This window comes from Polypterus senegalus, unplaced genomic scaffold (assembly GCF_016835505.1).
Source record: "Polypterus senegalus isolate Bchr_013 unplaced genomic scaffold, ASM1683550v1 scaffold_3022, whole genome shotgun sequence".
Taxonomy (NCBI): domain Eukaryota; kingdom Metazoa; phylum Chordata; class Cladistia; order Polypteriformes; family Polypteridae; genus Polypterus; species Polypterus senegalus.
Window position 1 is genome coordinate 1 of NW_024383003.1, and position 25,000 is coordinate 25,000.

At 39.4% G+C, this 25,000-nt stretch overlaps 1 long non-coding RNA gene across 2 annotated transcripts; it reads left to right on the plus strand.

Moving 5' to 3' along the window:
• The first annotated feature begins 374 nt into the window (after nt 1-374).
• LOC120521272 lies at nt 375-15,300 on the plus strand. 2 transcript variants are annotated; one of them, XR_005632080.1, is made up of 4 exons: nt 375-589; nt 8,354-8,509; nt 11,492-12,613; nt 14,934-15,300. It is a non-coding gene; the product is annotated as an uncharacterized LOC120521272 (long non-coding RNA). The 2 variants fall into 2 exon arrangements; XR_005632079.1 differs by having other exon boundaries at nt 11,492-15,300.
• Nucleotides 15,301-25,000: the final 9,700 nt, after the last annotated feature.

Here is a 25,000-nt window from a genome sequence, read left to right on the forward strand (position 1 = left end):
TTTTCTGTTAATCCAATAAATTTAATGTCACTGCTGAAATACTAATGTTTCCATAAGGCATGTCATTTATTAAAAGGAAGTTGCTACTTTTAGAGCTCAGCCAATGATAAACAAAAATCCAAAGAATTAAGAGGGGTTCCCAAACTTTTTCATATGACCGTATTGGCTATAGTTCAGTAGAGTTCAGTTCTGATAGACATACTATAAATAACAAAATATCATCAAGGTCATGAATGACAATGTTAAGAAGAGAGTCGGGGGCATGAGTTACACAAAGCAAGAATAACCCAAGAAACTCTAATCTGTATCATTCTGATTGCAGTGCTGAAATAGTTCTAACTTTTGTAATTTCTGTTTTCATTGTTCCAGGTGGAAGTGTACAAAGGATCAAATGTATTTTGTGACGCCATGGTGTGGAAGGCAGCCACTCAAGCAAATTCTCCAACTGCTATGGCCAGGACCCTTTTGCTTGGGGTATTTGATATGGCTACTCTGTTGAGAAGTAACCTTAGAGGTGGCAAAAGTAAAAGAGCGAATTATGCAGACCAAAAAGAAGGATTAGATCCTGCAAAGCTTGATGCAATTTACAGTATGTAAAAACTTTACAGTTTCTGATGTCATTGTACTGAGTTTAAGTTTTGTTTAATCTGAACTTTGTAACTACGATTCCAATGGGTTTTTTTACTTTTTTAAAACTGATTTTTTTCCATTGCAATGGCTATATGCTAAATTGTTTTCAAACCAAAAAACACTTATTTCATTGGAAAAATGTCAACATTCTGTTTTATTGCTATAATTGTGGAAATATAACAACTTTATGAACACTCTGTATATGATCATTTTGAAGAGTGTGGTACCATTCAAGGCAACCAGTAGCTTCCAATGCTAAGTTACACTGTTTTTCAATACGTCTGCTGTTTTTTAGTAGCACTCTCATTGTCACTTTTTTCTGGCAGCACAAAGTCCTCATCTGACAGTGTAGAATTAGAGTTTGCAACAATACACAAGACATATTCTAAGGACACCTGCTGGTATTTCATACCATAGCATTCAACTTTATCTTGTGATCTTTTATGCTATCTAATGGGTAAAATGAAATAAAACATACTAGGTGGCTTTATTTGATTTTTGGCCTTCTACCTCTTGATGATGACTTTTGTTGGCCCCTGCTTTGAAAGTATTAAGAACCCAACAGAAGATTGTGCTAGATGTTTTTAAGATATTGTAGCCTGTAAGCCATGCCTTTGTGCAGGCCCCAAACATAAAAATGAGTCAAGGAGGTCAACATATAAAAAGAAAAGTTATTTTTTACAAAAGTATAAGATAATGCAGAGACACAGGTATTAGGAGATATATTAAAAAAAATAAAATGACAAAAGAATACAACAATCTGAGCCTACCTGTGAGAAAATTGAAGCCCCGAGTAGCATTAGTAGTGGTGGGGTACCTAGCGCCCTTACCCACTTGCACTAGTCTCCTCCTGCTTACCCCTTCTCCTCCTCCTCTCAGATGAGTGCTTGCCATTTTCTTCTACCTGACTTTAAACTCAATGGACTGGTCACCGGAAGGCCTTTTAAGCAGGATTGGTAACTAAATATGGGGTAGGCACTGAGACAATTTCTTGAGAAAGAAATGCCATTGGGAACTCTTGAGGCCATCTTTGTAGAGATTCCCCTAGTGGTGTCAGATGTCCCTGCGGTCCTGAACCCTTTTGAAATGAGATAACAGGACTCCACATATACTGTGTTGAGTGTCCCTGCTGTTACTTAGTAGAAATATCATCCCAAACTGCCCAGTACCTATATTGGATCCAGTTTCTGGGGCTCCATTCATTGTATTGTAGCATAGCACCCTTATTGAAGTTGCACAGTTGTCACTGGCAGTGTTACCATTACCAATGTACTTCCCATAAAGTGTCAAATGATCCAAATCCCGTTCTGTACTATGGCAGTGCTCTTGCAGTTATGGTCCCTAATACATGCATCTTCACGTAGACTTAAATATATATATTGTGGAAACCGTACCCCCAACACAGACAGACCGACACCAGGATGTATGAAACACGCTATTTATTTTTACTTTACTGCACCACAATGCCTTCTCTCATCAACTCTTTCCTTTCTTCTTCTTTCACCAACTCTTTCCTCTTCTTCTTTCTCCTCTTCTTTCACCAACTCTTTCCTTTCTTCTTCTTCTTTCTTTTCTTCTTTCCCTCTTTCTTTCTCTTGGACCTCCTCCTCACAAGCTTCGTCTCCTTCCTCCCAACTCTGGCTCTCTGTCTGGAAGGAGGCGGCTCCTTTTATCAGGACCCGGATGAGTCCCAGGTGCTCCCCTTGACGTCTCTTCCTGGTGTGGCGGAAGTGTCAGGAAAGCCCCTGGAAGCACTCCGGGTCGTCTTAGAACCGCTTCCGGGAGCTCTTCCTGGTATGGCGGAAATGTTGCCATCCAGGACTCCCCAACTGACCGGGCGCCCCCTGGCGGTGGCCACATCCTCACACGGGCATCCCAGCTCCGTCTCTGTGCCCCCACATAGACCCGAGCGGCTGCCCTCTCGTGGCCGAGGAGAAGTATTGTCGGACTGTCCAGGCGTCCCGGCCGGGCAGTGTCCCCGATACATCTCTGACAATATATATATATATATATATATATATATATATATATATATATATATATATATAGTTAAATTAAATCTTTATTTTTCTTCAGTGATCTTTTACTACTTTTCGCTTCAGAGACACTCTAAATATCTATTCCCCCTTTTAAGTCGTTCTAATTTTCTGTATCATTTTTCTAATTTAATTCGATGAATAGTACAGTGTTTCTAAAATAATATTCCTATTGCAGGTCCTAAAATTGTCTTGAACTTTGACTAATTAATTGTAAGTAACATTTACTGAAAACAAATCCAACAAGATCAAAATAATTGTGAAATATGAAGTATTACATCATCTGTGATGCATTTACATACATCACTGGCAACACTTAGTGCCGGTAGAGTTTAAGTTCTTTTAAAATTACATACCTTCTCTGAGGTAAAGTAACTGGGGCGAATCATAAACCTTGTCATGTATCTAAGAATCACCATGGCTCCCTCATCTTGATACAAAAGGATCTTGATGTCCTCTTCACAGTTTATCCAGTCTACTTGATTTACTTCCTTCTATTAATTGTTGGGATGCATAGAGTGGGAGAGAGAGAAGGCTGGATGATATGGAGATAGTGAATCAGGAAGTGCAACGGATTAGCAAGGAGGAAGTAAGGACAGCTATGAAGAGGATGAAGAATGGAAAAGCCATTGGTCCAGATGACATACCTGAGAAAGCATGGAGGTGTTTAGGAGAGATGGCAATAGAGTTTTTAATCAGATTGTTTAATGGAATCGTGAAAATGAGAGGATGCCTGAGGAGTTAAGAAGAAGTGTATTGGTACTGATTTTTAAGAATAAGAGGGATGTGCAGAGCTGTATTAACTACAGGGGGATAAAATTGATGACCACAGCATGAAGTTATGGGAAAAAGTAGTGGAAGTTAGGTTAACAAGCGAGGTGATGATTAGTGAGCAGCAGTATGGTTTCATGCCAAGAAAGAGCACCACAGATACAATGTTTGCTCTGGGGGTGTTGATGGAGAAGTATAGAGAAGGCCAGAAGAAATTGCATTGCATCTTTGTGGACCTGGAGAAAGCATATGACTGGGTGCCTCGAGAGGAGCTATGGTATTGTATGAGGAAGTCGGGAGTGGCAGAGAAGTATGTAAGAGTTGTACAGGATATGTAAGAGGAAAATGTGATAGTGGTGAGGTCTGCAGTAGGAGTGACAGATGCACTTAAGGTAGTGGTGGGATTACATCAGAAATTGGCTCTGAGCCCTTTCTTATTTGCAATGGTGATGGACAGGTTGACAGACGAAATTAGACAGGAGTCCCCATGGACTATGATGTTTGCTGATGACATTGTGATCTGTAGCGATAGTAGGGAGCAGGTTGGAGGCGGCCCTGGAAAGGTGTAGATATACTCTGGAGAGGAGAGGAATGAAGGTCAGTAGGAACAAGACAGAATACATGTGTGTGAATGAGAGGAGGGTCAGTGAAATGGTGAGGATGCAAGGAGTAGAGTTGGCAAAGGTGGATGAGTTTAAATACTTGGAATCAACAGTACAGAGTAATGGGGAGTGAGGAAGAGAGGTGAAGAAGAGAGTGCAGGCAGGGTGGAATGGGTGGAGAAGAGTGTCAGGAGTAATTTGTTACAGACGGGTATCAGCAAGAGTGAAAGGGAAGGTCTACAGGACAGTATTGAGACCAGCTATGTTATATAGGTTGGAGACGGTGGCACTGACCAGAAAGCAGGAGACAGAGCTGGAGGTGGCAGAGTTAAAGATGCTAAGATTTGCACTGAGTGTGATGAGGATGGGCAGGATTAGGAACGAGTACAGTTGAGGATCAGCTCAGGTTGGAAGGTTGAGAGACAAAGTCAGAGAGGTGAGACTGCATAAGGGTTAGACATGTGCAGAGGAGAGATGCAGAGTATATTGGGAGAAGGATGTTAAAGATAGAGCTACCAGGCAAGAGGAAAAGAGGAAGGCCTACTTATAGGGAAAAAATTATTATATGAAGTATTTTTGACAGGATAACCTAATAACAAAACTGAAATGACCGTTGCTACTTTTTATAGAGGTTCATTAAACATGTTTTCTCATCATACAAATCCTGCATGCCATTATCAAATGATTGCTTTTTGACTCCTATAATATCATCACTGCAGTAAGATGACAGCACAGCCACATGCCATATCTAGTTTGGCCATCTCTCTGCTCATTTGAAATGTAACCTGCAGCATGCTGTTCAGACAACAGAAAAATTGCAAGCCTAAAAATGAGCATGTATATTGAGCATCTCAGGTCAGGAAGCAAGGAGACAATATAATTAAAGACCATACTCACCTGGTTATAAACATCTCTTTCAATTATTACTATTGTGACAGGAATTACTTGGCATGTAAATAACATCTTTCTGAGTACAGTCACTCCAGCCGGTCCCGGCTTATGATTTACCTCAGATCTCCAAACCCATCTGCCCGACAGAGCTTATGTTTACTTTTAAGGAGCTCTTCTGCTGCAAATGTGTACATTCTATACATTCTCATATTATTTTGTATTTTATGGCATTATCACTTATTGCTGTTGTATATAATGTCATGATGACCATGTCATATATTTCATAAAATTCTGTTTTACTGTAGTTAAAGCCATGGCTGGAACACTTAAATACATTCCTAACAACTTTGATGCCTGCCAATAGTGTTCAAATTAGTGCACCTTATATCAGTTTATTCTATTACCAAATTAGATAGATAGATAGATAGATAGATAGATAGATAGATAGATAGATACTTTATTAATCCCAAGGGGAAATTCAGATAATCCAGCAGCAGTATACTGATACAAAAAAAACAATATTAAATTAAATAGTAATAAAAATGAAAAGAATTAAAATAAAATTAATGTTCGCATTTACTCCCCTGGGTGGAATTGAAGAGTCGCATAGTGTAGGGTAGGAACGATCTCCTCAGTCTGTCAGTGGAGCAGGACAGTGACAAAAGTCTGTCACTGAAGCTACTCCTCTGTCTGGAGATGACACTGTTCAGTGGATGCAGTGGATTCTTCATGATTGACAGGAGTTTGCTTAGTGTCCGTCGCTCTGCCACAGATGTTAAACTGTCCAACTTTAATTCTACAATGGAGCCTGCCTTCTTAACAAGTTTGTCCAGGCGTGAGGCGTCTTTCATCTTTATGCTGTTTGTAAATTGTTACTATACCTAAAATAATTATTTCAGTCAAATTTTTATGTAACATATCTAATTGCTATAGTGTCAGATATAGTGAAACCTCCAGTACAAGTTCTTTTTTTTTTGTTTGTTTCTCTGTACTGCAGTAAGACAGCTGCTTCATGTCACACTTCTACCAAAGCAAACTAATTAAGAAGATATGACTGGAAGATGTTCAAACAAGATTCTTAGCAATAACTAGGTAGTACTATAAAGAAAGCAAGATCTAAAGAGAAGACCTACTTTTATTTTTAAAAACTAGCATGGAGATAAAACAAAAAAGAATATTTTCTTAAAGAGACGTTGCACAAGCAGGGCATCAGCATGTTTAATGGCAAGGACAAAAATTTATTTGGTTATGTGTATGGCTGTGCACTTTGTAATTGCATAATGAGATAGTTTGATAACACAATTAGTTTAAATTGAATATAACTGACATTATAGTCTTTGAACTTGAAATAACAATATTGAAGCCTATTAAAGGCAGAATGCAAGCATGGTACATTTCTTTAATCATTTGACTCCATTCGTTTCCTTCTGGAAATTAAAAGAATTCACAGGTGTCTCCATCAGCCCTAACATACGCCATCAATGATCTGCAAGATAGAAAACTCATCCAGGTAGTGAAGCGATGATCCAGTAAGTTACCAAAGCTTTTAAAGGTTCCTGTTTCTGTGTGATTTGTGATTTTGCATGCGTGTCCCTGCAGCTGACCCCAGTCTATCAAACTGCTATCTGTCTGAAAGTGTATTTTCTCTGTAATTGAATCAGCTCTAAAAAGCAAAAGCACAGCCTGATCATTCGCTCTATAAATTCCTGTTTTGATAAGAGATCACTTTGACACTTTCACATCCAACAGTAAAATATCTGTGTTCAGGGCAGATTGCAGCTTTGCCCCTGTTGTTAGCGGGATATGCTGTAGCTCAGAGGCTTTCAAGTTCAGTTCAAGGCGCAGGTTTCGACTTTAAATTGGACCCCTTCATTATTTAGTAAGCTTTTACTTCAATGTTTCTGCATTTTCGTGTCAATCCAGAAATTATAAAACTGGGTTTGCTAACTTTCTGTTTATGCTACTTGGAGATAATTTTGTGTGTGTGTGTGTTTTTTTTTATTTTGTTTCTAAGATTTTCATTATCCTCTTCCCCATAATTTTTATTTCTCCATTTCCTTGTGTTCTGGTTGTTTTAGTTGTCATTTGCCAATGAGCCACACTAGTGGGTCTGATGTTCACGTAGCTTCAGCCTTTCAGCCTTCATTGCTGTTTGGCCTGGTGTCTACTCTGCTGCTCATTAAGTATCATTAGTAGAATACAATCAAGGCAGTCAAAAAGGTAAATTAATAAGAAAATGACCAGACTGAGAGTCAAGGATTTAAAAAGGCAAAAAAGTCAGTACTATTTCCTAAAAATTTCATAAAAAATGTAAATCTCAATCTAAAGTGCTTTTCTTTGTGCAGAATGAGAGAGGAAAAAACACACCTTATTAGGCATTGAGATAAATTAGAACTGAAATGACTCACTGGTTGTGAAACTGAGGGTCCCCTAGGACTCAACTTGAGAACCACTGATTTAGCAAATTGTTGCCTTTAGACAAAAAAGCTGGTGGTAAAATAGATGACAACGCACTCCAAACCTGCATTCTATTGGATGGTTCACAATCACAGAGTATACACTGACCTGACCTTCATGCCCCACTTGTCTGTTATGATAATTGCTGCATGAACTTGTGAGGACTTCTCTCTGTATGATCCACAATTTCAGGTTCAAGCTATGAATTACAAAAAGAAGCATTTCTTGGTTTCGGCGTACTACTCACACAACAAGGCAGGGTGCCAGTTTTTCTCCAATTATTGAATTGCACTTTTTGAGGAACCATTCAAAATGAGATATGTTTTCTCTAATCCCACACGTGTCAACTTGAAGACATTTGTATAAATATGCAGCTTCACAACTAAAATACACTGTTCCCTCCAGTACACACACACACTCATAACAAAAGCAACCAAACAAAAGTGAATTTCCAAGGAGACTTCCCGCTGGCTTCACCTGTGTTTGCAGAAGCTAAAATCTACAAGGGACTTAATACAATGCATCTCACTGTACCATTACTAGGAGATTTAGTGTTGTATTCCTTTTTTAGTAAATACAGCCTCCTTATTTTGAAAAGTAAGACTGTTGCAATTTTTTCCAAAAAAAATGAAAGATTGGTATATTTTTTATTTGCCTCGGAAACTTGCATTGTTAAGCAGAGCCGTGTTTATGTCCAATCTGTGTAATATGCACGTCTTTAGGATGTGAAAGGGAAACCGGAGTTCCCAGAGGAGACAGGTAGCCACACTGATCACTAGGACCCCCTTCTTTTGTGGCAGAGCAGGTGTTAAATGTCTAAATTCTAGCTCTTTTAGGCACAACTATTCAACACTTAAAGAGCAGCACCTTTATCTTATATTGACAGGCTGTTGAGTATTTGTTTTATTTTTAGTTATTTTTAAAATTATGTTGTTCAAGTAATTCAGTATATTTATTTGCTTTCAGATGCTACAATGGAAAAATTCCCCAATGCCAAAAGGGGACAAATTGGTGTTGGGATTAACTCAAAGCTATCAGAAATCAGATTTAGATACAGACGCGCCAAGCAAGATAAAGGATGTGATATTTTTTGTTGACATAAGCACAAATGAAACAATTTTGGTACGTGGTATTTTATTTTTTTTTCTTCCTTTTGAGGTTGCATTCTAAGCTAATAATGGAGTTTGCCTTTCTGCTTTTTATTACAATGATATTTATCATGTTTATCCTTCTTAGCTAATATTTGTGTAACAGTAGCCCCTGAAGTATTTGAATGATCCACTTATATTTGACATGTTTCATGTCCTGTATCACAGTGACTTTGGACATGAGTTTCTCTGAAGATGCAACAAGACCACTGCTGGTGCAAAGGCCCAAGTATCTCATCATGCTTTGCATTTAACATCTCTTAAGCAGACTTGAGTTTAAGAGATCATTACACTGTAAAAATACAAAACATCCCAATAAATGTTTGGCTGTTGAGGTCACTTTTTAAGTGTGGTGGCATCTATAGAATCTAGAACTGTCCTCATGAATATTGGGTAGGAGCCATAAAATAATTATTTTGTGTTGTTTAGAGAAGGGGTCTCCAACTCTGGTCCTGGAGAATTACTGTGGCTGCAGGTTTTTATTCTAATGTTTTCCTGATTAGTGATCAGTTTTTGCAGCTATTTGCTGTTTTTTAAGATGCAGCCCCCTGAATTGCTTCATTTTTTCCTTAACAATAGAAACCCTGAAGCCTACGAAAAAACATGTAATCCCGGTCCACCTTAAATTCCTTTGCACCTCTCCATTAGCGTCTTTTGTGTTGCAATGTGTTGATCAGCACAAGCAGCCTGCTATCCCATCTCTCCACCGCCGCAGCTCAAGTCGGACAAAGAGTTCTCCCAGCTCAAGTGTGTTTATCTGGGTGTGAGGTGCCTAGAGTTGTAGAGGGTAAATAATATATCGTTATTTGGAACACAGGCATTTCAAGTGTTTATTTGATATTTGGACTTTAGTCTTCACACATTATACACTTCATGTCAAAATTTTGTCATTAGCACTATAACGTGTTCAACATTTCTTGCATGTCTCACATTTCGTGTCATCCTACATTTACACAGATCGTTGTAGACAAGGAACACACTTGAGTTCACAGTTCAAAGACATTCTTTTCGGATAGTAGCTTATGCCTGTGTTTTTTATGTACAGTACTACTGTTATATGACATAACATTTTAAGCATTACCATTTTCTTATAGTGAAAATTGCCAGTAAATAAGCATAACTCACTTTCCACCAAATACATTTGATACACAAAGCTTTTAAAATGAAAGTCAGTGGTCATAGTTGAACACTGTGAATAGAATAGACAAATCTTGATATAGCGCTTTCAAGCCAAGTGCATTCAACACCACAAACTAGTGATAATTTGAGCACATTATTACATTATCAATAAATAAATATGTGTTGAACTGCACATAATCCATTTGAAATGGAACAGGCACATCTATCTTGGCTTTAATACGTGCTGTCATTCTTTTGGTTACCAGTGATCAGCTTGTGATTATAGGTGAGAATAGGGATGTAGACTGACCAGTAAATGTGAAGATATGCCCAAGGACTTGGCGCTTGTCTTGCCACTCCAGTATATATCACAGAACTGCAGCCACTGTATGAATCTGTTGCTTAATTCAACAGTACACTTTAGAATATTGGAAAATTGAGATGAGATCTGGCCATTCAGCCCAACAGCTTCATTCATCCCGCTCATCGAGAATGTCCAAAGTAACATTAAGTCAAGATTTGCAGGTCCCTAAAGCTTAGCTCTCCACCACACTATTTAGTAATTTATTCCATATGTCTATGGTTCTTTGTGTGAAGAAAAACTTAATAACATTGATACACAAGCTGCCTTTAACAGGTTAACAACTGTCCCCATGTTCTTGTTGCAGAATTTATTTTGAAGTAGCAACTGGGGTCTACTATACTAAGTCCTTTTCATATTTTAGACACTTCGACCAAGCCTGCCCTTAATCTGTGTTTGATTAAATTTAAAAGTTTCAACTCCCTTAATCTCTGCTCATAGTTCATACCTCTCTGTCCCGCAATCAGCCTAGTTGCTCTTTTCTGGACTTTCTTTGGCTTATTTTTGTCTTTTTTCTAATATGGAGACCAAAACTAAACACAGCACTCCAGATGAGTCCACACTAGTGCATTACATTACTTAAGCTTAATTTCTTTTGACTTGTCCTCGATGTACTGCACACTGTGTTGTATACTGTATAATCTCACATCCTGTTTGCTTTCTTGAGCACTGCTGTACACTGGATGTGGGTAATGGTGAGTCCACTATGACTCCAAGGTCCTTCTCCTAAGCTGTCTTTCGATTTTTTAAACTACTCTGAGTGTCAGAGTGTACTAAATAATTGTAGGCCATCGTTCTAGCACTCAGTTGTGGTGAAAATAGTGTGATGATGTAGTGAGAGTAGTGTGATGATGTGGGCATGCCTTTCTGCCTGGATAATTGAAGGAGCCATACATTCTTTGAATTTTCTGATACATGGCCAGTGATCTGACTGTAAGTAAAAGCAGATGAGTAGTTGGGTCACGCAGCTCGACAATGATCCAAAATACAAATGCAAATCCACTTTAGATTTGCTGAAAAGGAAGTAAAACTGGAGTTTTGGCCTGGACTAGTCCAAGCCTAGAACTAAACTCGGTGTGCTGTAGTTGTAGTCGCAGAACCTGAAATGAGTAGTTTGTGGTTAAAAAACATGTCAGTGTGTCTGAAATAAAGCAGTTCTACAATAAAGAGTGGGCTAAAACGTCTCCACAGGACTGTAAAAGATTGATGTTGAGTTATATAGAAAGTGTTTGGCTGTAGTCATTGCAGCTAAAAGAGACACAACCATTTACTAAATGTAAAAGGACAATTACTTTGTCATACAGTGCAGTTAGTTTGGTATATCTTTGTAAAGGCAAAGCTTTGCAATAATAAAGGAAATCAGAAAGTGGGGAGACATGTTTTCAACATTGTATAATGCTGATTAGCAATTTTAAGACATTCATTTAAAAAAAATCAATACAATATTCATAATGATTTTTGCGTCTTTTTTGGCAGAACTTATGTCACAGAAGTAAACTGCTGAAGAGCAAAATATTCCATGGCACCAGAAGAGCAAGGAGCTGTCCATGAAAGTCTGTACTGCAAATGGAGCAAACCAAGCAACAGTCTAATTGGCCCTGTGCAAAGTGATCTATACTCTAAACTCTGGCTGTATATTTTTTTTTTATTATTTGAAGCATTAAATAAAATTATTAGAGCATGACACTTCTTCCAAAACATTATGTTGCAGGCTTTCTTTTAAGGGTAATATTCTAAATGGACCGATGTAAAAAGTTTTAGAAATGCTTCTACTGTACATATCCACTGTGAGGTAACATTATTGGTTATCAGGGGAAGGTTTTATGGAATATAATGAAAAGTAATAATACTGCAAATTTGTTTGAAAACTTTATAATATATATCAATGTGATTCATTTTATACCATGGGCCTGCTGGTTTTTTAAGGCAGCACTTGCTGCACAGCTCCAGTGTCCTGGGTTTGAATTTCAGTTCAGCCTTAGTCCAGCATGCTATTTATACATTTTCTGGTAACACTTCAGGTACTATACAAATTCATGTATTACTCATTACCCTTTATGGATCAATACCTTAATACAGGCTTCTTTTGGTCTTGATGACACTTATAAAACATCAGTAGATGGGTTATTCAACTCCGTACCATGTGGCATAAATTCCTTGTTAATATGAAGGGCTCACAGGTCATTTACTAAATAACACAAGAGGAGTGTGTCTCTGTTAAGCAACCTCAGACCACTCCAACATGAAGTTTTATTAGTAAATCCCATTGCCAGGATGAATTAACGCTCTACTGATGCTTTGTAAGTGTTAAAAAAGCCCTAAAGAAGTGTATGTTAAGGTCTTGTTACATAATAATTAAAGAGTAAAAGGTGCGTTTTTGAAGTACCTAAACTAAAGTGTTACCCATTTTCCTAGTATTCTGGGTTTCAACCACATCCCAAAGGCGTACATCCATCCATCCATCCATTTTCTAACCCGCTGAATCCGAATACAGGGTCACGGGGGTCTGCTGGAGCCAATCCCAGCCAACACAGGGCACAAGGCAGGAACCAATCCTGGGCAATCCTCTTCAGGTTCCTTGGCATTTACATCAGTGAAGTTTTTATCTGGTCTCTCAGAACCAACCGCTGGCTAAGAAATGCCAACTGTATCTATAGAAATTTGATATGTCAGCAATAATCCTTAGCAATTTTTATAGGTGTGATATAGAGAGCATCCTGACCGGTGCTGTTACAGTCTGGTTTGAGAATTGCTTTTTGTAGGCTCACAAAACTTTGCAGTGGGTGGTGAGAACCATCTCTGGCTAAGATCTATTACAGTAGGGTTATCAGGAGGGCCAGCAATATCATGAATTAGATTAGGTATCCACAACGCAGTTCATTTGTACTTTTGCCACCATGCAGATGTTATAGGAGCATAAAACTCAGGACAACGAGAGTACAGATTTAATTAATTGGTGACTACATTTACCCGATGTGCTTGGGTACCCAAGTGTGTCTTGTAATGTACAGAAGCCTTCTACATGCTTGGCACCACCAAAGGCTCAAGCTCTCTGCAACACTCTGCAGGAATAGCAAAGTTGGGGAAAACAATGTAATGTATTATTCTAAAAACATTCAATCTCAGTCTGAAATAATCAAACATTTTTCAGAATATTGAAAAAAAACATTCTCAGATCTGCTTAATCCAGATCAGCATTACAAAGGGCCACAAAGCAGGTGGCATTTCTGGACAAGACACCAGGATCCTGTCTCACCTCACATCACAGGGCCTGAATGCAATGTGTCTTTTTCAAAATGTCTGAAAACTGTGAAACTGAATTCTACTTTTATTCAAGTGTCTGTGTTGGTTATATTTTCAAAACTCCTTTTGTTTTTGTAATTGCCATATCACTAAAGTGTGCAATGCTGTGAACATGTCCGCAAGTTTTATGACAGATTAATTAATGACGTTGTAAACAGTAAGGGCATCAAGTGGCTCTGCCCCCTTGAATGAGTGCCAACTCCCCTGAGAGGTATTTGACCGTAATTAAATATAATTTACACATTATCTGTAGAAACTTCAAATGGGAAAATTGAACGAATGAAAAGGCAAACACTAAATCCTAGGTTTGGGATGCCATTCCTTCATGAAGTAAAGAAGCTCACTGATGGTTTTACAGCACATTTTGCTGTTTGATTTTAAAGGGACTTTTATAACACTCAGAGACATCCTAGTACTCTTCATACTTCAAGAATGTCCTGACATTAAATCTTTAAACTGGGCAGCTACTCTGATTTTTACAGAGGCACACTGCTTGGAACGTGGTGATATGATCAAATGTGCTGAAAATTGCAATTCTGACACCATCTGTATGCTTGGCTTCAGAAGAGGAATGCATGCAAAAGAATCTCATATTCATTGGAAATACTACAGTAGATCATGGACATCATGGGTCTGTATTTCTGCCTCTGGAGCTGGAGCCCATGTTAAAATCAGCGGCACTGGAAATGCTACTAAATTTCACAATGTTCCAGAAAGAAATGTGTCTGCTTCTGCCAGAAAGGTTTGGCTTGATTATAGTTGGAGTTTTTCTGTGACAAGAAGAAGTACAAACACACCTCATAGCACAGCTGAGTGAACATTTACTATGACCATCTTGGTCTCAAGACTTTAATTGAAAGCCTGTAGCCTGATGTGAAGCATGCAGTCCATAAATGTAGACCCTTCTGTCCATCAGAAAAGTTGTGGCTAGTCCAAAATCCCTTTCAGGGTGTTCCTCAAACACATTCAAGAACTTTGTGCTATGTAGGCCTATGTAAGAAGGTCAGGGCTGCGGTTAACAGTGTCGTGGACCCTTTCCTGGAATGGCTATCAGTGATAACATCTGTCAGGGATGCTAACATAATAAATGGCCAGTCTAATGAAGGTAAGTATTCCAGAGATGATGGAAAGCCTCCTCATTAAGACTATCGGACATATCATAGGTAAGGATTCGGGATTGCAGTGACATATGGGGCCACTTGCAGAGAGGTCTTTGTGGAGGGGTCCAGGAGTTTTCAGACTCCATAGGTTGTACCAGCTGAAGGTTCAAAAGCTTCTACTGGACTCCAGAAAATGTTATCAAAGAGATGGGGATTCTGCAGGGCTGAATACTAAGTCTTAGGCTCTGTACTCTTTTTTTTTTAAGTTATGACTGTGTTGCTAACCAGGAAAACACCAGTATCATCAAATTTGCTGGTGATATCACAGACATTGGTGGTATAATTATTTGGATGGATCTGGTGGCACGGTGCCAGGTCATCAGTCTCTTACTCAAGGTCAGTAAGACAAAGGAGATGATTCTAGAAATATGGAAGAGGAGGGAACAGCACAAAGCACTGCACATTGGTGAGACAGAGTTAACATCTTCAGGTTCCTTGGCATTTACATCAGTGAGGTTTTTATCTGGTCTCTCAGAACCAACCGCTGGCTAAGAAATGCCAACAGTATCTATAGAAATTCGATATGTCAGCAATAATCCTTAGCAATTTTTATAGGTGTGATATAGAGAGCATCCTGACCGGTGCTGTTACAGTCTGGTTTGGGAATTGCTTTTTGTAGGCTCACAAAACTTTGCAGTGGGTGGTGAGAACCATCTCTGGCTAACATCTATTACAGTAGGGTTATCAGGAGAGCCAGCAATATCATGAAGGGGATTAGGTATCCACAACGCAGTTCATTTGTACTTTTGCCACCATGCAGATGTTATAGGAGCATAAAACTCAGGACAACGAGAGTTCAGGACAATTTCTACCCAAAAGCCATAAAGTATGTGAATGGCTTTTGTCTGTTGGTCCTTCCCCCAACTATATTGGTACAACTGATTAAAGACCCTTCTGAGATCAAATATATGGATGATATGAGGGACAATCGTATATACTGTAGGTGTTTTTTATGATTTTATTTGTGTTATTTGTGGCTGGGAGGATGCACAGAATAAGAATTCTTTTGCATGATATAACAAATGTTTTACTCTGAATATGACAATAACATCTAAATTGGTGAGGAGGAGTGTGTGTTTGGTTGTGTTCAACTGGTGGAATAGGAAACGGGCCACCCCAGAGGTCAGTGAGGCCCCCACTACCTGTTATAATAAAGACCAGAAGGACAAAAGGGTTTATAATTATGTCATTTGTATTCCCTCTGCTCTAACGACTCTTGTATGATTACTTCTTCTCAATAAACATTCATTTTTGCATTTCTCTGGACTTGCCTGGCATTATTCTGGGCTCAGGATTGACTCTCGATTGTCCTCTAAGGTTTACAGTGTTATGACTAGACGTTCCAAAGCATGTACGTAGGTCCCAAAACCACTTCCAAAAATATTCACTATGGGGGAATTACCAGGATCTTCATAAAATAAAACGTTTTTTCTCACAAAATGCTGTATTACACCACGAACTTGTGAAGCACACAAAAGGCATAAAGATGCTGTCAGGAAAGCAAATGAGTCCCAATACACAATGTAAGGTGATGTCAAAAATCGGAGAAAATGACCAGGAATCCAGACAAAATCACAAAACACAGTAGACCTCAGCCAAACTCCTCAACTCATAGCGCATTGCAAATGAACCGCCAGGAACTGTGGAAGACCCTCCACATGTTATAGGGTGGGCAGGGAGGCGGTTGATAGTGGTGACTGGCAGGTGGCCCTGCCTCTTGGGGAACCACCCACAAAACATATGGAACATAACAAAGGCAACTTATATGCATAGACAACATCAAAACAAAGAAGGATGCACATAATCAACTTGAATAAAAGAATCGAGAATAAAGAAAAGAAACATAAAACATACATTTTAACCCTAACCCTGGCTGAGATATACAGTAATACAAAGCTGCTAGTCAGAGGAGGCTGTCGTAAGTACCAGGAAGAAGGTTCCAATCTTCTGATCAATGTTTTTTTTTTGTGAGAAAAATATTTATAAAATTAATATTTTAGAAGTTTTTAATTAAAATAAAAATCTATACAATGCAGCTCATTAGTTCATTTTTATTAAGAACTAGCTATGTTACCTGTTGAAGATAGCCAATAGAATACATTTAGAAATATTTAATATCTGATATCTGTTGCCTTGCGTGTACCCTCAGCATTCATTCTCTCTTTCCACAGTATCCATGTGTGTCCGAGTTTCTCTTGATCGCCTGCTTCTCAGACTCTGTCATTTTCAGGAGCGTTTCTTGCCTCCTGTCCATTTTTTCACTTCCACCAATTGTAAATGGGCCCTCATTACTTTTTATGAAAACATCATTTGTATTCTTGCAAGCACTTCCCATCTTTGAACGTGACTCTCAGTGTTCCTCCTACTTCTTTCCTCAGTAAAATCATGGGTGACAGCCTCCCTTACCTGACGCTTCCTGTCTTGATCACATCTGACTGAGCAATCACAGTAAAGTTGACCAGTCAGACCAAAGCCAAACTGATCAATCAAATTGCTTGACGGACTGCACATGCACACACACACAGACATTAGTGTTTTATTATATAGATATATGGCAATAAATTGTGACAAAGGAGATTACTGAAAATCCAAATTCTGTGCTAAGCTTTTAGTTTGAAAAAGACTGCCAGAGATAAGGTGAACACAGGAAGAACTTTTATGTTGATGGAAAGTATAACAGGAAGCTCATCATCCTGAGGAAGGGAGAGAAAAAAAGAAAAACTGGAAAAGAAGGAAGAGAGAGGAGATCCTCCATCTTGGGGAAGACAGGTTTGGAAAATAGGCTGCTGGGACTAGTCGTGAGGATTACAAAGGACTGCAAAGTATTACAAAGTGGTTGTGGAGTTCTAGGTGGAATGGAGAAGCTTCTAGATAACTAATATAACAGATTACACTTACTGGATGTTCCCTAACTCTAGACAAAAAAAAAAAACAGCATTAGATGGAGTTAAGAAGGTCCAAAAGGAATGGGTGGGATCAGTCCTATTTTGTAATGAAAGTGAAGACTAATCCCTTGGTTGGTGGAAAAGTAGAAAACAAGACTCATTTTACTTGATTTTATTCAAACCTTGTACTGTACTTCTGTATCCATAGATATGTACTGTATGTTCCAGTGTTTGTAGTTATTGGTACATGCATTCTAGAATTCTAAATATATTTTGGTTGTTTCACACTGTAAATTAAAGGGGTCGAGCTTTTTGAACGTTCTAGAATTCAACCTTGGTGTGTTAGTAACTCAACTTGGGAACAGTTGATTGTTACAAATTCTCCAACAATTTGTGTCACACATGTGCGATTAGGAGGCAGTGAAAGAGCCTAAAGGTGAGTAAAACATCGCGAGATAAGGGGTTGTCACGTGGTACTTACCTGAACTCTCTTTCATCAACAGAAAACAAGAAGAGAAATAATTCAGCAACTTCAGGGTTCCAAAATGGCCGCAATGACGTCACTTCCGGCCAACCTTTATGACGTCACTTCCGGCACCCACAAACCACCTCACTTCCGGCTCATCAGAATGACATTGTTTCCGGTTCCTGCTGCAATGCCAACCATTTCCCTGTCACATGTTTTGTTCTGCTATATAACCGCCATTTTGTATCAGTAAATTCATTCATTGTACTTTCAAAACTTTGAATCACTGCATTTTCTCATATTGTCTGGACGACAATATACGGGGATGGTCCCCAAAACTTTATTTTTGTATTTGTGAAGTTTATTCTACCACATTTGCTACAATTTGAATTGATCCAAGGCAATTAGATGATTACACTGAGTATGGCATGCAAGTTCTCCATATTCTGTGTTATACACTCTGGGACAATAAAAAAATAATAATAAAATGTATGCCTATTAGCAGCATTCCAGTTTGCATAAAAAACATCTGAGCAAATCAGCATGGACATGCAAAAAATTAGGTTTTCTTAAGGACAGCATGCATGGGTTGGCGTCCCAGGCCGGGATTGGTCCCACTCCCTTAAACGGCTGAGAGGCCAGTGTTGTTGGGCGCATACACTGATACAAGAATGTAGTAGAGAGATGGGGGAAGCTTACAGCTATATGCTCCCCTGACCCGCTAGATGGCAGCAACCCTGGGCTTTGGAAACCATTCAGATCTGTGAATGGGGTCTGTGGGTGGCTCCAGAGGGTGCTGCAGGAAGTTACGCTCTCTATGGGACTTCTGATTGACCAGTACGTACTTCCATCGGGCTATGCCCTGTTACCAGAATTACTCCTTTGTGCAAAATAAAAGGAGCCACTCAAACTCATCCAGGCAAGTGGGAGTCGGGTATGGAGGACAGACAACGCTCACCTGGGAGGTGTGGAAGAGAAGACAGAGGACAAAAGAGAGAGAAGAAGGATTGTGTTATGTACTATATATGGTCATTTTGAAGCCTTTTTGTGAGGTATTATTATTAATAAACCTATTATTTATATCTGAGATGCGTGTCTGGGGTTTGGGGTGTTGCATTGCACCCTGGTGGTCACAGCTTGCGTATCTGTTAAATTCATGAGTGCCACAGGAGGACATCATATTTAGAAGATGGGCTTGTGTTGCTGGAGTTACTCATGGGCTGTTTCAGGTACAACTTTGGTTGGGTTACGACATTACGATTACTTGACAAAAGTATTTGAGGGGCCAAGGGGCTCTGGCCCCTATAATCAGTGCCCGCTCCCCTGAATTTTGTTGGCCCCAAAATGTCTGACCGTAGTTAAACATAAATTACCCCTCATCTATAGAGAATGCAGACTGGAAATATGAATGAATGAAAAGGCAAACCCTGAACCCTAGCTTTGGGTTACCATTCCTTCATGGAGTAAAGACATTCGCTGATGATTTCCAGTGCTTTTACAGCACATTCTGGTATTGCATTTTAAAAAGACTCTTATAATGCTCAGAGTTGTTCTTGTTTTCTGCTTGAGAATGCCCAAGCATACATTTCTTAATCTGGTAGCTTCTCTGATCTTTATTAAAGTCCATTTTAAATTCACTGATATTGTGATTTTACCCTTCATTTTGATATACTTTACTATTCCCCAAAGGGAAACTCTTTTCTCATGACCTTTGGGGGTCAGAGCAGCAATTGAACAGCACCCCTTGGAGCTTTTTTCAGGTTAAGGGCCTTGCTCGAGGGCCCAGTGGAGTAGGATCCCTTCTGGTAGTAACAGGATTTGAACCGACAACCTTCCAGATACCAGCGCAGATCCTTAGCCACAGAGCCACCACTCCTGCTTTTCTTGATGAGGATTGTAGTTGCAGCAGACCAGCCCAGTCTATTCTCAAGAATATATTCAAGTTTCCGAGGCTATTCCAGAGGAAGGCAGAATCCCAGCATTGTTCTGCTATACACGTCCACCATTTACAATTTTTCATAATACAGTAGAGCACTTTAAAACACTGCTGAAAACACATTACTTTAACATGGCCTTCTCATAACTTCACTTTAACTTAATCCTGATACTCTGTATGTTCAATTCATCATAATAACTATTCATGGTGGCTCTAAAATCCGTACTGACCCCTACTCTCTCTTCTGTTTCCTGCGCCACCACCACCTACTCAAAGCATCATGATGCTCCAACATTGATGGACTAAAAGCCAGAAGTCTACGTGACCATCATCATCAAGTCCTTCCGTGAGAACCCTAAATCCAAAGAGGACTGTTTCATTTATGTTAGGTAGAATGGGGACTGGGCGGTCTCATGGTCTGGAATCCCTGCAGATTTTATTTTTTTCTCCATCTGTCTGGAGGTTTTTTTTGTTTTTTCTGTCCACCCTGGCCATTGGACCTTACTCTTATTCTATGTTAATTAGTGTTGACTTATTTTATTTTCTCACTGTGTCTTTTATTCTTCTATTCTTTAATATGTAAAGCACTTTGAGCTATATTTTTTTGTATGAAAATGTGCTATATAAATAAATGTTGTTGTTGTTGTTGATGTTCGGTGGGTATCTTAATGACAAGCTCAGACAACCTTAGTAGCCCTGTGCAGTAATCTAATTTTGGTGTCTTGTTCTCTTTGTTTTGGTCTTTAGTCAAATTTAATGATTATGAGCAAAACTGGGCATACAGACTGACCAGTAAATGAAAAGATCTGACTTGCTTGACACTACAGCAGGCTTCTCAAACTCCGGTCCAGGAGGGCCATAGTGGCTGCAGGTTTTCATTCTAACCCTTTTCTTAATTAGTGATCTGTTTTTGATGCTAATTAACTCCTTTTCCTTTCATTTTAATTGACTTGTTTTGTTAAGATTTGTTGCTCTTAATTTCTTCATCGTTCCTCTGAATTTCTTCATTTCTTTCCGAAAATGGCACCCATACAGAAATGAAATGTGTAGTGAGTGAGCCAACAGAAGACCAAGTAAGTCAGGGCCTCAAACTCCAACCAATTTCACTCCAAGCAGTTGCTTAATTAGGCTCTGATTCTTGTTGTTAATCAAAATTGTTCTTTAATTCCATGGCTTGTTGCTGGTCTCTTTGTGCAATAGTGCACATTTCTGAAATTGTTGATTTTCTCTTTTCTAAGAGCTCTGTTAAAATGTTTTGGGGACCTGAAGTAGATCAGCATTCCTGAGACCTCTCATCTTTCTTTATTTTCAGATATTGTACGAAGGACACAGTTTGCTGGTTCTGTTTTGGCCCATTTTGTATCTCATTATTGCTTGGTAGGTAAGTAAGGAAAAGGAAACAATGAAGGGGTCTGAGTCTTCAAAAGCAAATCAGTTAAAATTAATTCAAAAGAAATTAATTAGCAGCAAAAACAGTTCAGTAAGTAAGAAAAGGGTTACAATGAAAACCTTCAGCCACTGTGGCCCTCCAGGCCCGGAATTTGAGAACCCTGCAATATGCCATGAAGTCCATAGTACTGCAGCGGCGGCACCCATTTGTTGCTTAATTCTAGCGTGTACAATTGCTTAATGCACACTGAGTGTTGTCTTCCCACTGGATAGCCCCTGATCATACATGGCTGCCGTCTCTTAGAAACTGTCCACATGATGTCAGCACAACTGCCTGGCCTGTCTCCAATACAGAAAGTGTTTGACATTTGGGGTCCACAACAACGATCTGCTCAGTGGTTGATTGGATTTACCAAAAGACCCCATTTGGCACCTAATGATCCCATGTCACAACCACAAGGTTTTTATCACCAACTTATTGTTGGTCACCTTTACGACTGCTCATATAGCGCCTTGCCTGGGCCTGTGAGTTCTTCTTTTGCTCTGTGCCATAAGTATCATCAGTCCTAAATGTCGGTCCACAAGCAGAGTACTTACTCCAGATTCAATGCTTTTTTGTGTAAGCAAGTATATATGATATTGAACAAGTCGCCCTTCCCTTTGGCACTGGCAGACATTGAGTTGACTTTATCTTCTTGTAATTCATTAGCCTATACCATGAATCAGTTCTGCTCAGACCAAACATTGCTTAGCAAAAATAAAAGTCTTGACAGTTCTCTGCTGCAGACATTTGAAATGAAGCTCTCAGGACCGGCAGCCACACAGCTGCGCAAGTGTTTGTCTACTGCAGTGGTCCTTAATCTCTGTCCAGAAGGGTAACAGGGACTGCTAGTTCTCACTTTAGCCAATTTCTTAATTCAAAGCCATTTATTGCTGCTAAAGCAAAGTCTTTTTTGGGTTTATTTTAAGTTTGCTCACTTGTTATCCTTCTGAACCCTTCATTGCTGATCTTACTTCTGTTTTTAGTAATGATTTAACAGTGAGATTCACATTACAAAGGCTCTCCAGCTCACTTGGTCCGAGAGGATGCGTGTGAGGAAGAATCTGTTTAAATAAAATATAAAAAAAAGAGAGAAAAGAGAAGGACCAGGAAGTACAAATCTCCTCAGGGCCACAAAACATTTATATAATGTTCTTGGAAAAGGAAGATCTATAATGTGATAAAGGTCTGGCATAGCAGAATAAGAGGCCGCATTATAAATAAGTTTCATTATCAGCAAGAACTGCCTTCTTAGGACAAAAAGCTGCAAACACTGCAGCCCTCCAGGACTGTGACTTAGGAGCCCTAACTTTCTGCACCATCCTGAGGTGATGCGATTGCAGTTCTCAATAGCTTTTATCCCAAAACAGGCTTCAACATCAGCATCTACTTGAGATAGGAACACGAAAACATCCTAAACAACACCCCTCTTGTACTAACTTATAGACAAAAACACAACGCTCTTTCTTGAACAAAAATAAGAAATTATAAAATGCTAAATTGGTACACCAGGGTGTCCATCTACTAATGTGCCAGCTAAACAAAAAAAACAAATCCTGATAAATAAAAGTGCTAGATTACTGTTAGGACAGTTGCTATTGCTAAAGCTCCCTCAGCCAGCCTTTTCTCCCCTCATTCTCCACCACATCCAGGTCTCCTCATCTCACACCTCGAGGGTGAAGCGTCCCCACAGCGCGATGCTGCCACCAGCATGCTCCATAGCTGGGATGATGTGTCTGATGATGTGTTTGGAGTTTAGTCCAAAGGTTGAAATGCTGCATTTTGCTCTCATCAGACCATCTAACCTTCTTCCAGCTGACCTCAGAGTCTGCCATGTACTTTCTGGCTAACTCTAGACAAGATGTCACATGTTTTCTTTTTCTCTTTGTCACTCATAAAGCTGTGCCTGGTGACACACCAGTCCAACGGTTGTTATCTGTCTATTCACTGTAGCTGGTAACTTCTTTAGAGTTCTCTCAGGTCTCCCGGTGGCCTCCCTCATTAGTCTTCTTCTTGCTCAATCAGGTGGTTTTTATGGATGTCCTGCTGCGGGCAGATCTACAGCTATACTACACTCTTTCCATTTCTTGGTTTAAGTGGACTTTTCTTGTCTTTATCCACTGACTTGTGCTTTTCATGGAGTTCTTTAGAGTGATCTTCTGTCTTCATTGTTAAAGTTAGACAGTGATAATCACACACCAAACACACCCCAAGCTGGACCTTCCAGTTATGTTGCATTTACACAATCAACTGAAAGCTCAGACAGGTGGTCTCCATTAAACTAATTGACTTCTAAAGCCAGTTGGCTGCACCAGTGATGATTTAGGTGTGTTATGCAATCAGTTATGTTATGTGTCACAGTGTTTCATCCATCCCTCCATTATCCAACCCGCTATATCCTAACTACAGGGTCACGGGGGTCTGCTGGAGCCAATAACAGCCAACACCGGGAGCAAGGCAGCAAACAAACCCTGGGCAGGGTGCCAGCCCACCACAGGGCATACACACACACACCAAGCACACACTAGGTACAATTTAGAATCGCCAATGCACTTAACCTGCATGTCTTTGGACTGCGGGAGGAAACCGGTGCGCCCAGAGGAAACCCACACAGACATGGAGAGAACATGCAAACTCCACGCAGGGACGACCCGGGAAGCAAACCTGTGTCTCCTAACTGTGAGGCAGCAGTGCTACCCACTGCACCACTGAGCCACCCATAGTGTTTCATATTTGTAACTAATTTAGGTCACCTCTGTTTTCACTTTAATATTAAAGTGTCTTTTTCTGCTAATCAGTGTTGAAAAAGCCAAATAAAATTCATTGTAATTCAATGTTGTATAACAAGGGGTGAATTCTTTTTATAGGCACTGTAACATATGATTCTCAAACCTACCTAATCCACATCAGAGTTGAGGCTGAGACCAGTGAAGACATTTTTCAAGAAGTTTTATTTCTTTTACTTTGCCAAATGTCAGAACTTAACAACAATGATCTGGAAATCATAACCGTTCACTAAAACAGACACAGAGTGATCAATTGGCGAATGTTTGTAATGGGACAAGACAAGGAAATCGTAGGCCGGAGACCAGTAATTCTTCATCAAAATTATGCATTATTAGTTCTTCGCTAAAAGTCTGTTTTTATAGAAAGTTTAGAGAAATGAATACAATCCATCCATCCATCCACTTATTCATCCATCCATTTTCTTAAGCCATTTATCCAGAGCATGGTGGAAGGGCAGCTGTAGCCTTTCCCAGCAATCATCAAGGCAAAACAGGACAGGATGCCAGTCCATCACAGTGTGAACACACATACACACACAGAGGACAATTTAGCAACTGGTCTTAAATATCATGGGGTATCACACATCTTTACTAGACATATGAGGAACAGCTTTACAATGAGGGTATAAGAACCATTTCCTAGTTGAATAAGATACATAAATGTTTTACTAAATGATAGTGCATAATCTATGGGAGGTTCCTATAACCCCCATATGTTGAATTGAATTAGTAAATTCTAACCATTAACCACTTCTCTGACTAAACATTATTCTCAGTTAGTGATCAGCCTTGCCATGTGCAAGGTGTAGACAGCACATGGTTTTAAACTGTGCCATTTGAGCCGTGCATACCTTGTGTGCGTGTTTTGTGTGTCAAGTAACATGTAAGACAAAGCACTTAATCGAAAGTGCTGCAACATACGTTTAAAGCATACAGAAGAAGAGGTTAAGAATCTCTAAGTATAGAAACAGCTGAAATTTTACAAGAAAAGCTAAGTTTAGAGAAGATAGATTTTTCTTT